Source organism: Pristis pectinata, chromosome 1 (genome assembly GCF_009764475.1).
Source record: "Pristis pectinata isolate sPriPec2 chromosome 1, sPriPec2.1.pri, whole genome shotgun sequence".
Taxonomy (NCBI): domain Eukaryota; kingdom Metazoa; phylum Chordata; class Chondrichthyes; order Rhinopristiformes; family Pristidae; genus Pristis; species Pristis pectinata.
In genome coordinates, this window is record NC_067405.1 from 71,836,126 (window position 1) to 71,850,490 (window position 14,365).

At 41.1% G+C, this 14,365-nt stretch overlaps 1 protein-coding gene across 3 annotated transcripts in view; it reads left to right on the forward strand.

Moving 5' to 3' along the window:
• Positions 1–14,365, forward strand: part of lrrc3 (leucine rich repeat containing 3) — a 46,721-nt gene that overhangs the window by 27,026 nt on the left and 5,330 nt on the right. The gene's annotated exons all lie outside the window — the stretch shown is intronic.

Below are 14,365 nucleotides of genomic sequence, written 5' to 3' on the forward strand. Positions count from 1 at the left end.
TTTCCCTGTTCAGCAAAGTCACTCTCCCACCTCTCTTACCTCCATCCCTGACCCTTTTGAAACGTCTAAACCCCAGAATATCCAGCAGCTGTTCCTGCCCTTGCGACAACCAAGTCTCTGTAATGGCCACCACGTCATAGTTCCATGTACTTGCCCACGCACTAAGTTCATCAGCTTTGTTCCTGATACTTCTCACATTAAAGCAGACACACTTCAGCCCATCCAGCTGACTGCAATTTTGCCCTTTCAACTGCCTATCCTTCCTCAGTCTTTCTACGTGTTTCATCCACTTGTACACTAAATGCACCAACCTCTGACCTATCACTCTGGTTCCCATGCCCCTGCTGAACTAGCTTAAACCCTCCCGAACAGTTCTAGCAAACCTGCCTGCAAGAATATTGGTCCCCAACCCATCCTTTTAGTACAGGTCGTACCTTCCCCAGAAGAGATCCCAATGATCAACAAATCTGAAACCCTGACCTCTGCACCAATTTCTCAGCCACGCATTCATCTGCCAAATCAACCTATTCTTACTCTCACTGGCGCATGGCACAGGCAGCAATCCAGAGATTACTACCCTTGAGGTCCTACTTTTCAGCTTCCTACCTTGGTCCTTTTATTCCCTCTTCAGGACCTCATCTCTTTTCCTACCTATGTCATTGGTACCAATATGTACCACAATCTCTGGCTGTTCACCCTCCCCCTTCAGAATGCTGTGGACCTGATCTGAGACGTCCCTGACCCTGGCACCAGGGAGGCAATATACCATCCGGGAGTCTCTTTCACGTCCACAGAATCTCCTGTCTGCCCCCCCTTACGATTGAATCTCCTATCACTACCGTTCTGCTCTTCTTCCCCCCTTCCCTTCTGCACCACAAGGGAATGTACATGACAACATGAGCACAGACATTGCATCAGGAATGAGGTAGCAGAAGGCAGGAGTTCATGAGCACTGCAAGAGATCATTCAAAGTACTTCAGATTGAAAGGTGGAAAAGTTCTGAAAGCGACTGGCATATGAAAGAGAAAAGTTTGATAACATAAAATAGCATTTTCCTCCTAGGACTTCAGGGTCTGCAAGTTCATATCGACATGTTTCCAAAGTGATGCCACCATTGGGCACAGGTGTCTGACCAAAATCATCAGAGCCCCTTGAAACTCGGAGCCCCTTGAGATAAATTATGAAGGTACATTGCATTAAGCAGGTTTTGATTCCCTTGAGTGTAGTAGATCGAAAGGTGATCTAATTGAAGTGTTTAAAGGATTTGATAGAATAGATAGAAAGTATTTAACCTTGAAGGGATTTAAGGACATAGTTTTTAAAATTTGAGATGGACAAAATCAGCCTTAAAGTAAAAGAGGAGTTCAATTCAGCCATTGCCACAGTGCGTAAGGTTGAGATTATCCTTATTCCAGTGCTAGTCTTTTTATGTTAAATAGGATGCCATGAAATTCTCTTCTTCTTTTTCTGTTATAATAAACTGGCATAAAAGTAGATTAAAGTAGCAGAGGAAGAATTTCACATAAATGTACTAAATCCAGTTCCAGGGAATTAGATTGCTAAGCATCAAGCTGTGCCTCTACAAATGGGCACCCATTCAGTTCTTCTCTTAAGTGAAGAGGATAAGGAACTGCCTTTCATCTCCATGCCAACATTTATCTCAAAATCATTGCAACTAAAAAAGCGATTAACTGGCCATTATCATATTGCTTGACAGCTCAATCAGATTTGCAAGGAGAAAATAACATAGATAACACTTCAGATCAATGACCTTTCATTTCTTAAAATTTTTTAAATAAACTTTATTCACAAAAAATATACAAGAAATACAGAGACATTGCATGGCTTTCTTTACATTTATAGTGTTGTCCAGTCTGTACACTCAAAGTGTTGTCAGGTCTGTACATTTATAGTGTCATCAAGTTTTTACATTCAATATACAAAGCACCAATGCCACTCATGTGGCCTCTTTGGACAATATACCAAAAGAACCTAGTCCCTCAGCATCTCGTGGCAACAGGCCCTTAAACAGCAGTCCTTCCACACAATGCCTTTGCAATGGCTGTACTGATCTTTAGTGAATCCCTTTGTATGCACTCCTGCAGCCTGGAATATGCCAGGCAACAGCATTCCATCACGGAGATCTTGTTATACTGGAAGACCAACAAGTTTCATTAGAACTGAAATATTAACAGATTTTCTCTCCACAGATGCTGCCTGACATGCTGAGAAATCCCAGTGTTTTTGGCTTTTATTTAAGATTTCCTGCAGCCTCAATATTTTGCTTCTGTAGTATCATATTGTCGTTGTAGGAACTTGCTGCAGAGATTATTAGCTGCGTTTTCCACATTATAAGAATAACTGTAGTTCAAAAGCACATTTTCTTCCTGTTCTCCATGCTCCTTTTCCTGTTGACAATGTTGATGTACCCTGGAGACATTTCTCGATCTGTACTGCAGAGAGCATTCATAGGGTTCTAGCTGACTCTGATCTCTTCTCAAAACGCTCAGTCTGCAAGCAAGGGAATAAAAAAAAACAAAGTCTGCAATAGAAATGCAATGCAGGGCAAAGGATCTCTTATTCTCAATAATTCAAGAAAGTAAAATATTGGAAATGCTCAGCAGGTTGGGCAGCATCTGTAGGTTGACATACAGATCATTAACCTTTCATCAGAAATGACAGAAGGTCGTTAAATTGAGATAGTAAGTTATCTTCTCTTTCCACAGATGCTTAGCAATTCCTTTTTTTCTGTTTTTTAAATCAGATTTCCATCACCTATGGCATTTTGGTTCTGAGTAAATCAAATTTTGAAATTAAATTTGCTGCAGTAGGTCCAGAGGACTTAACAAAAGTTAAAATCAGCATTGTGCTTAGTACTCCCATGTAGAACTGGATAAAATAAGCCTGGTATCCTGTTGAGTGTCATTTTCTGACATACGTTATGCAGTGTAGTCTGCATGACGAACTGTGACTTTTATTCCTGTATTACAAGTTAGCATTAGCACATTAAACAACCTCGGATTGCTAATCTTAGTGCCAGGGAATGGGTTATTATAAGATTGCTAAGCAACTGCCTGTGCCTCGGTGTAAATTGGCATTCATTCAGTTCCTGTGAAGAAAAGTGGTTTAGAATCTGCCTTTAATATACTCTTTGCACTCCTGCTAATATCTGCCAACAAAGATTGTCATTTAAAACTCACTGCTCTCACATGTTGAATTATCTTTTGTTTTAAGTGCTAGAGGTTTTGCTTCCATAAAATAAAACTACCAAAAATGAGAGGCTAACGACAAGACTTATAAAATTTGTTGGCATCCAAACATTAAAAAAATATTTGCCTCTTTTCTTGAAGGCACTGATGCATGTTGTGCTGTAAAAGCTCCAATAGCAGTCACAGGAACAACACACCATTCAGAATCCTGCCACTTGTTCCAGCATTTGGTTAGATCATGGCTGGTCTATACCTTGGCTCCACCAATCTGCCTTTTTGTATCTGCCAAGGCATCAACTGTAAGCTATTTGGCTGTGGAGAACATAACAACTGAACTTGATCTCACTGGAAATTTCAACATGGAGTGTAACAGCTTTCCATATTCAATTAAAGAGACAATGTTACATTCACGGTGCCAGAATAATTGTTTCTTGATCTGCTGTTTCCAACGTTTGATTTTTTTAAATTTCAGATTTCTAGCAAGCGCCATTATTTGATTTTCACAATGAATTCGAGAGTAACGTTTAGAAATAATTTCCATTTATGTAGCACCTTTCATAACCACAAAATATCCCAAAGCAATTTATAGCCATGAAATACCTTTTGAAGAATAGTCCCAGTTGTAATATTAGGAACTAGCAATTTGGACACAGTAAGGTCCTGCAAGCAGTAATGTGAAAATGGTCAAAATGATGTGCTGTTTTTACAATGGTACTGGCTGAGGAATAAATATTGATCAGAACACTTGAGGGAATTCACTACTCTTCTTCAAAATAATGATCTTTTAATTTCAACCTAAAAGAGCAGAAGGGGACTTAGTTTGAAGTCTCATCTAAAGTCTACATCACCAACAGTTCAGCTGTCACTCACATCCATACTGGGAATGTCAGCATGATTGTGTGCTCCAAAGTAGTCTCCTGAGTGACAGCTAGTGAGCCAAGGTATGGCAGTGTGGTGGTTGAGTTACTTGGCTAGTAGTCAGAGTTCAGGACCATTGAATCTTAATCAGCTCAAATCCCACCATGATAACTAGGATATTTAAATTCAGATCTGGAATTATTGATAATAAAGTTAATCTTACCTGATTCACTAATGTCTTCAGAGAAGGAAATCTGGCATTCTTACTGAATGTGACTTACACATAGCTCCAGACCTTCCAATGTGGTTAACTTAACTGCCTCCTCAGTTCAGGAGCAATTATGATTGGACAATAAATGCGGATGTTGCCAGTGATATCCACATCCCATGAGCAAATGAATAAAAGATAGGTACTGAAATAGCATTGAGATGGTCAATAATATTTTTAAATTATTGAGAAAGAGTCGGTGGGTGGAACTTGAGAGTTGCTCTGGTAGAGAGTCAACACAGACATAATGGGCTGAATGGCCTCCTGTGCTGTAACCATTCTATGTTGGAATTGTGGAGATGCATCCAATTCCTTCAGAACTCAGGTGGACATTTACCTTTCAGAGATGAAGTACATACAAGACCCCCAACGCTCCTGCCTAATCTCTGAATAACGATGCCATCAAACACACCTCTCCAGGCGCTTGTGAGTTACACATGGCAGGAAGGTCCCTGGCTGGATTGAAGGTCTACACCACACATTGATCTGACAGACTAATCACTGAAGCAAAAAACAAACTTCTGGAGAAACTCAGTGGGTCAATCAGCATCCATGGAGGCAAAGGGTTGGTTAACATCTCTGGCTGAGATCCTGCATCCAGCAGTGTGTTTTTTCTCCAGATTCCAGCACTTTGTCTGTTGTGTCTCCAGAGCAATCGTTGACACTGGAGGCTGATATTAAAGGGCCTTCTGTAAATAGGTTAGTGGAGTTCCAAAATTTAGTCATTAAATGTCATACCTGGATTAGGGTCCCTCAGTACACGGCTAGAGCAATGCCAAGATTTATTATCACTGACTTAGATGAGGTAAAATTGTTGTTTTGCAGCAGCAGTACAATGCAAAGGCATAAAATTACTATAAATTACAAAAATAAATAAATAGTGCAAACAAAAGGAATAACGAGGTAGTGTTCAAAGGTTCATGGACCATTCAGAATTCTGCCGGTGGAGGGGAAGAAGCTGTTTCTGAATCACTCAGTGTGGGTCTTCAGGCTCCTGTACCTCCTCCCCAGTGGTAGTAATGAGAAGATGTCCCGGGTGGTGAGGGTCCTTAGTGATGGATGCTGCCTTCTTGAGGCACTACCCCTTGAAGATGTCATTGATGGTGGGCAGGCAGTGATGGCACTGGCTGAGCCTACAACCCTCTGCAGCCTCTTGCGATCCTGTACAAATTAGGGTTTGTGGCATATACTCTGGAATTCCTTCTGAAAATTTTTCCAAGTTACAATCTTTCGAAAACCTTCTTATCTTTGAAACTATGCTTCTTCTTGCCTCTCCAAACCACCTTCTCCATCAGTTTCTCCCCCACCTCCCAAGTCAACTCAGGATATTTTCAACATTAACAATGGCGTATGTACAGATAGGAGCTCTTCGAAAAAAAAATCAAAACAAAACCTGCAGATGCTGAAAATCTGAAATAAAAACAGAAAATATTATAAACACTCAGCATGTCAGGCAGCATCTGTGGAAATAGAAACAGAGCTAACATTTCAGGTCCAAGACCCTTTGTCTGAACTGGAAAAGAGAGAAAACAAGTAACTTTTTCATAGCAGAGAAGGCGAGGGAGGGATAGGTAGAAAAAAGAGAATATCTCAGATAGGATGAGACCAGATGTGGCATTTAGAGGCAGATTATGCTTCTTTGTCTGTGGTATATTTTGATAACAGCAAGGCTGTGGGATATGCCCAGCAGGCCAGACTATACCAATAGAAAGAGAAAAGCAGAGCCAAAAATCACAGACGATTGACAGGCCGAAGTGGCCAGTTCTGATCTTCAGTCTCTTGTGTCATCAAACCAATCATTGACACTGCTGACAGAAAGAAAGAATGGGTTACCCAAAGTAGGAGTCTGGAAGGCTGCAACATGCTGAGATGGAAGATGAAGTGTTGTTCCTCAAGCTAACGTTGGGCTTTGTTTTAACAGTGCAGGAGGCCACAGATAGATCAGAGTGAGAGGGAGAATTAAAGTGGCAGGCAACTAGAAGCTCAGAGTCAATCTGCAGACTGAACACAAGCGCCCTGCAAAGCGATCATCCAATCTGCATTTGGTTTCTCGAATGTAGAGGAGACCTCAGACTGGGAATCTCTATGATGCTGAGCAATGAGCTATTGCAGAGATCTTTAAAATGATGTAATGACTGATTGAATAGGTAATGTATTGACTTGCGGTGGAGTTCTAAACAAGGAGCCATGAATGCATGATGCTTATTAATATATCCAATAAATAATTCAGGAAAAATCTCTTAGATCATGGTGAGAATGTGGAACATTGCCGATATGGAATAATAGAGGTAATTTGTCTAAATGCATTTAAGAGGAAGTTAAATAAGTACTGGAGTGATCAGCATATAGAAGGACATGGTGAAATAGAACAGTGAACTTGTATGGCAATTAAACACTAATTTAGATCAATTAAGCTGAATATCACACACCTGTGATGTACATTTTATGTAACTGTATATGTGTAGTCACATTGTTTAGTCACATTCTCCTTCATGAGCCCATAACATGATCAGTTATATCTAGAAGATAATGCATCTCTATAAACCTATAAACTACTGCCCTAGACAGAATCAATTGAGAAGCTTTTTTGGAAGTATAGGCAGCAAAAGACATACTTAGGGATTCTAACATGGTCGTCAAAAGACCAGAGATAGGCTGGATGGCTTGCACTTGTTCCTATGTACCACACCGTGCCAAAATACTTTTCATTTTTTCTGATTGTCACAATTATTGGAAAGCCAAAGCTCTGACCGCAAACCTGATAGTCACCAATAAGGAATTTGGGAGGAATTTATTTACCTAAGCAATAATTAGAAGATAGAAATCGCTACCACACAGAGTAGTTCAGACAATTAACATAAATGCTTTTAAGGGAATGCTAGTTAAATAAATGAAGGAGAAATGAATAAAAGATTATGTTGATTAGATAAGAAGGGAAGGAGTCTTGTGTGGAGCATAAACATTGACTGGAACCTGTTTCTCTGCTATAAATTCTAATTAACTGCAATGAACGTGAAGTGAGTTCAAAAATATCAGTGAGTTAGATTTGAATATCATCTCAGATTGACGGCAACAGAGTCTTATTTCTTTGTGGTCTGCAAGCATCGTTGTTAATTGAAGTTGGGAAGTCTTCACTCCTTGCAGATATGCATCTTCCGCACTAAACTGTGCCTGGATAATTTTGGGTTCTTGCTGATGTAACTTGGTGAGGTGTTCAGTTTGTTTCACCACCCTGCTTACAGCAAATAAGGTATTAAATTAAAACTTCAAGTCTAAAGGATGCTCTTTTTATTCTTTTCATGGAGCGTGGTCACCACTGGAAAGACTAGCATTTATTGCCTGTCCCAAACATATCCTTGAGGAAGTGCTGGTGAGCAACTTTCTTGAACACCTGCAGTTCGTCTAATAAAGGTATTTCTGCAGTGCTATTCAATGGAGAATTATAGGATATAGACCCAGTGACAATGAAGGAACGGCAATCCATGTCAGGGTAGAAGTGAACCTGCAGGGAGTGGTGTTCCCATCTCCACCTCCCTGTTGCCCCTGCCCTGGTTGGTGGTAGAGGTGCTTTCGGAGCAACCTGGTAAGTAACTGAAATGCATTTTGCACCTAGCACTCATTGTGTGACAGTGACGGAGGAAACAAATATTTAGGGTGGTTCGTGGGGTCCCAAACGAGAGTGCTGCTCTATCCCAATGGTGTCAAGCTTCTTGAGTGTTTTTGGCATTGTAATCATCCAGCCAAGTGGTCAGTATTCCATAATGTTCCTGACCCTGAGCGCTGTAGATCGGAAAGCCTTTGAGTGTCAGGAGGTGAGTCAGTCACTGCAGGATATCCAGCCTCTGTCCTGCTTTTGCAGACATGGTACCTATGTGGTTGGTCCAGTTGAGTTTCTGGTCAATGGTGAACAGCCCCCGCACATAATTCAATCTTTTGTCACCAAACCTGTGGACCAATGAAGCATATAGAATGTGTAGCCAGGAGCAGCATCAAGTGGATGATCCATTTCTGCCTCGTCCTGACATTCCTGCTATTATTGAGCCAATTTTTAGCCACTCTGATTTATTCATTATGTTATTATGAACCAGATATAGCAAGGATCATGGCACAGGTGTAGCAAGGATTATGGCACCACACTTCATTCTGGCTGTAGTGCTGAAGACTGGTGCTCCAGAAGGAGATGCGTTTCTAGTCGAGTTGTTCCAGTACAGTTACAATGCAGACAACCACTGAACAAAATATAAAGTTGCCCGGGTATGGTCTGTCCACAAAAGGCAAGATAATTCCTATCCAGCCAATTGCCATCCAATCAGTCTACCCTCAATCATCAGCAAAGTGATGAAAGATTCCATTGACAATGCTATCAAACTCCTCCTCATTAGCCTGCTTGCTAATGTTCATTTGCTTTAAACCAGGACCACTTGGCACTAGACTCCATTACAACCTTGATCCAAACATGAATAAAAGAGCAGAATTCCAGAAGCTAAGTGATGGTGACTGTTTGTGGCATTAAGGCAAGGACCCCGGTGAAGCTGAAGTCATTGGGAATCAAGTGGAAGTCTCCAGCAGCTGATGCCATAGCTTACACAGAGGAATAAGGTTGTGGTTGTTTGAGGCCAATTTGGGCCCCACTGCAGGAACTCCTAGGGGGGCATTGTAGACCCAATCACTTTCAGCTACTTTATTAATGATCTTCCTTCCATCATTTAGTCAGAAACAGAGATGGTTCTCAATTGTGCATTATTTAATTCCATTTTGCAACAAAAGCAGGCCACGACTGCGGTCACAAGACCTGGGCATGGGCTGGTAGGTGGCATGTAACATGGCATGTAATGTTTGCACCTCAAAAGTGCCAGTTCCAATGAAGAAGTCTAACTATATTCCCCTGGCATTCAATGGCACAACCATTGTCTAAGTCGGCCTGCATCAACATCTTGTGAGTTTATGGTGGGTCACCATTGATCAGACTGGGTCAGGCGCCTGAACACTAATGCCTAAAATTGTAATTCACACCTAATGTATTTATTAAACAAGCATTGCACTTAGTGCTAATGACCAGTCTGGAGACTCTGCCCCAAAATATATTGGAAAAACTTACTTTAAATAGTCATCAGTGTGCCATCTTAAAACATAAACAGTATAGTCCCCTGATTGTCTCTGATTTCTGTTTTTCCTTTGCACTAATGTTTCGTTTTGCCCAGTATTTTTCTTCACTGTATGGTATAACTTGTGTATAATTTATGTCTTGAGTGTTGTCTGAATCTACATGCCTGTGATGTTGCAAGGAAGTTTTTCATTGTACCTGTACCTCACCGTACTTGTGCACGTGACAATAAACTCGACTTGACTCCCAACAGCAGCGGTCTGCAACAAATGCAACCGTTACATCTTTGCTACCAGAAAGAATGGGAAGTGAGTCCGAGCTGTAAAGAACCCTCTCCATTGGCAGAAAAGACTGCTATTGAGAGGAGGAAAAATGCAGGGGACACCTGTGTTCATTGTGCACAGCCACATGCTTGCCCTCTTATTCCTCCAGGAATCATTGGCAGCACTTGAGTCCTAACTAACCCCAATCACTGCAAGGAACGAGCTCATCTCTACAGAGCTTGCAGCCTGTATCCCTGCTGTGTATCACTGCAACACGTACTGTGCAATCCCTTAATGACAAATGAAATATGCAGAGCCTTAAGAACTCAGGTAGGCAAATGCAGACAGCAACATATTGAAAATCAAAATAATAGCAGATGCTGGATATCTAAAATAAAAAAAACAGAAAACGCCGGAAATTCTCAGAAAGTCAGGACGCATCTATGGGAAGAGAAACAGAGTTAATGTTTCAAGTTGACCCTTTGTCAGAACTGGCAACATACGTTCCAGTGGGGACCTGTTAATTCACGACTCCTTGCAAATTTGTTTCAGGGTTTTTCCATGATTCACTGGGAATTAAAATGGAAGGTGAAAAGTCCGACGTTATTGCCCTACTTTCTGTTGGGTAGGGCACATTGATGATGTCATTATGTGCATGCATGATGTCAGCCGTGCTAAAATAAATCTTGCTTCAATCACTGTGACAACATCTCATAAATAAATCTTAAAATATGAGTTGTTATTGTTGGTGCTATACTCCAGGATTGGATCATTGTCTCCAAAGGATCAGCATTCCCATTGAGTGTAACGGGTGATTAGTCTGCTTAATTTAGAGTAATGTCCATTATATCTAAGGCTTGAAGTCGAACCTAGCCTAGAAGCCTCCAATCTCTAAAAACTATACTTAACCCTTGTTTGTGGATGTAAAATCTGCCTGGTTCAAAAGATGAAAGCCTCCCTTATTCAACAAAGCATGGCTACTGCAATAGGTGAGAACATTTCTGGGAGCAGAACATTTCTGGGAGCAGAACATTTATAGCATAACACCAAGGCAGGGAAAATTTCTGCAGGGAAGTGAGGGAGGCACAATTTTCAGCCAAAACATTTTATTTTAAACCCTGCTACCGAGCAAGAACAAGAAATACCTTGCAGTCATTTTGAATCAGTAATTAGATCTAACTGTCCCACTGACGTTCATAAATCTCTTGAGCTTTCTTTTATTGGATGATAAGAATTACATGATTGAATCAACACTGGGTAACTTGCTGCTTGCCTTGCTTCATCCGCTTTGCTAATTTAACTTGGACAGCATTAAAATGGCAAGAGGAAGGAAATATTTTGTTCCCAAGTTCCGGAAATCTGTCTCTACCTTGTTCTCTTCATTTGATGTCCACAAAACCTACCTCATCCTTCATAATATCCTACTTTTTGACATGATGTTAATGTTTATTTGATCACGTTCCCGTGAAGTGTCTGGATTTACTATGTTAGGGGGATTGTTTTAAAAAAAAGCAGGAAAGAACTGAAACAAGAAGTTACGAGGATTAAAAAGGGCAATGAAATGTCCTCGGCAAGTAGGATTAAGGAGAATCTCAAGACATTTTTTTACATATTTTTGGAGCTAAAGGGCAGCTAAGGGTTGACTCAAGGACAAAGGAGGGAACTTATGCATAGAGGAAGTGGGTGAGGTCCTTAATGAGTACTTCACATCAGTATTCATAAAGGAGAAGGACATGGATGATGGTGAGATTAGGGAGGGGTATTTTGATATTCTAATGCATGTTGATATTAAGAAGGAAGAGGTGTTGGCTGTCTTGAAAAACATTAAGTTGAATGAGTCCCCAGGACCTGATGGGATCTATCGCAAGATACTGAGGGAAGCAAGGGAGAAAATTGCTGGGACCTTGAATAAGATCTTCTTTATCCGTGGACGAAGGGCCAGAAGACTAGAGAATAGCCAATGTTGTTCCTGTATTTAAGAAGGGCAACAGGGACAAACCAGGATATTATTGATGTATGAGCCTTACATCAGTGGTAGGGAAATTATTGGAGAAGATTCTTAGAGACAGGATTTACTCTCATTTGGAAAAGCATGGACTTATTAGAGATAGTCAGCAAGGCTTGATGCTAGGAGGTCCTGCCTGACAAATTTGATAGAGTTTTTTGAAGAAGTGTCAAAGATGATTGATGAGGGTAGGGCAGTGCATGTTGTCTGCATGGACTTTAGTAAGGCATTTGACAAGGTCCCTCATAGTAGTCTGGTCCAGAAGTCACATGAAATCCATGGTAAGTTGGTAATTTGGATCCAAACTTGGTCATAGAAGATAAGAGTGTAGTGGTAGAGGAGTGTTTTACTGGCTGAGGTCTGACCAATGGTGTTCTGCAAGGATCAGTGCTGGGACCTCTGGTGTTTATATATATTAATATATATATATATATATGTAAAATTATGTAATGAAATTAAAATGTAAGTGGTCTAATTAGTAAATTTGGAGATGGCAGGACTCCTGGAGTACTGATACACAGAGGGATCTTGGGGTGCAAGTCCATAGCTCCCTGAAAGTAACAACACAAGCAGATAGGTTGGTAAAGAAGGTGTATGGCATGCTTGCATACATCAGTTGGGGCGCTGAGTATGAAAGTTGGCAAATCATATTGCAGCTGTTTAAAACTTTGGATAGGCCACATTTGGAGTATTGCGTGCAGTTCTGTTCACCACACTACAGGAAGGATGAGGAGGCTTTGGAGAGGGTGCAGAAGAGGTCCACAAGGATGTTGCCCGGATTAGATAATTTTAAAGCTAATTTTCATGGCATTTATACCCTGTGTGTATATGCCTATGATGATAAATTTGAAATTGAACTTGATTAGACAGTATTAGCTATAAGGAGAGATTGGACAAACTTGGATTGTTTTCTCAGGAGATGAGGGCAACCTGATAAAAGTATATAGAATCATGAGAGGCATAGTTAGAGTTGGTAGTCAGTGTCTTTTTCCCAGGGTGGAAATATCAAATACTAGGTTTAAGGTGAAAGGGGGAAAGTTTAAAGGAGATTTGTGTGGCAAGTTTTTTTACACAGAGAGTGGTAGGTGCCTGGAATGCACTGGCAGGGCACATGGTGGAAGAAGATGTGATAGCAACATTTAAGAAGAATTTTAGACAGACACATGAACAAAGGTGGCAGGGAATAGAGGGTATGGACCGTGTGCAGGCAGATGGGATTAGTTTAATTTGGCATCATGGTTGATGCAGGTATGGTGGGCCGAAGGGCCTGTTCCTGTGCTGTTCTGTTCTATGTTCTGCGTTCTATGATTATATCATTACAAATTAATTCACAAGTGCTGTATCTTCTGACTTTTGCAATAGCTGCATTCATCTGGGGTGAGAGTTACTGTTGTACGTAGACTGTTAAAAAGCATTTGCCATAGTACCACACAAGAGACTTGTAAATAAAATTGATTCCGATGCGATTAAAGTGTGTGGATGTGAAGTTGGCTGAGAGACAGAAAACAGTGGTAGCAATGAATGTTTTTTTTAGATTGGCAAGAAGCGTAAGAACTATTCCCCAGTGGTTGGTTTCGGGGTCATTGCTGTTTTGATATATTTTGTAACCTGAACATGGGTCTGCAAAATATATCAGACCCATGTCATAATTTCAAAATTTTCAGATGAGCCAAAGTGTGAAATGTAGTGAACAAGTAGTAACAGATTTCAGGAAAATGTAGACAAACTGTCAAAATGACACAGGGAAGACTTTTTTTTAATTAATCATTTTTCAGAATCTAGGTGTCATTGGCAAGGCCAGCATTTATTGACCATCCCCAGTGGTCCTTGAGAAGGTGGTGGCAAGCCCCTTTGAACTGCTGCAGTCCATCAGGATGAGTGTACTTCTACAGTGCTCCTGGGATGGGTTCAAGGAATCAGACCCAGTGAAAACAAAGGACTGACGATATACTTCCAAATCAGGATGGTGCACGACTTGGAGGGGACTCTGCAGAAGGTTGTGTTCCCCTGTACCGGAATCCATTGTCCTTCTTAGTTTCAGAGTTTGTGGGTGTACAAGGTGTGGGACAGAACATGGAACAGTGCAGCGCCGTAACAGGCCCTTTGGCCTACTTTGTCTGTGCTGACCATAATGTGCCAATCTAACTAATCCATCTGCCTACACATGGTTCCGAGACTCCCGTCCCTGCCTATTCATGTGTCTGTCTAAGTACCTTTTAAGCATTGCTATTGTATCATTTTCTACAATCTACCGTGGCAATGCATTCCAGGTACCTACCACTCTCTGTGAAAAAGAAACCCTCACACATGTCCTTTAAATTTTCTGCCTTTCACCTTAAACCTATTGCCTTCATTGACACCACGGCCAAGAAAGCTCACCAGTGCCTCTACTTCCTCCAGAGGCTAAAGAAATTTGGCATGTCCCTTTTGACCCTCACCATTTTTTATCAATGCACCACTGAAAGCATCCTATCCAGATGCATCACAGCTTGGTTTGGCAACTGCTCTGCTCGTGACCACAAGAAACTGCAGAGAGTTGTGGACACAGCTCAGCACATCATGGAAACCAGCCTCCCCTCCACGGACTCTGTCTACACTTCTACTGCCTTGGTAAAGCAGCCAACATAATCAAAGACCCCACCCAGCCTGGACATTCTC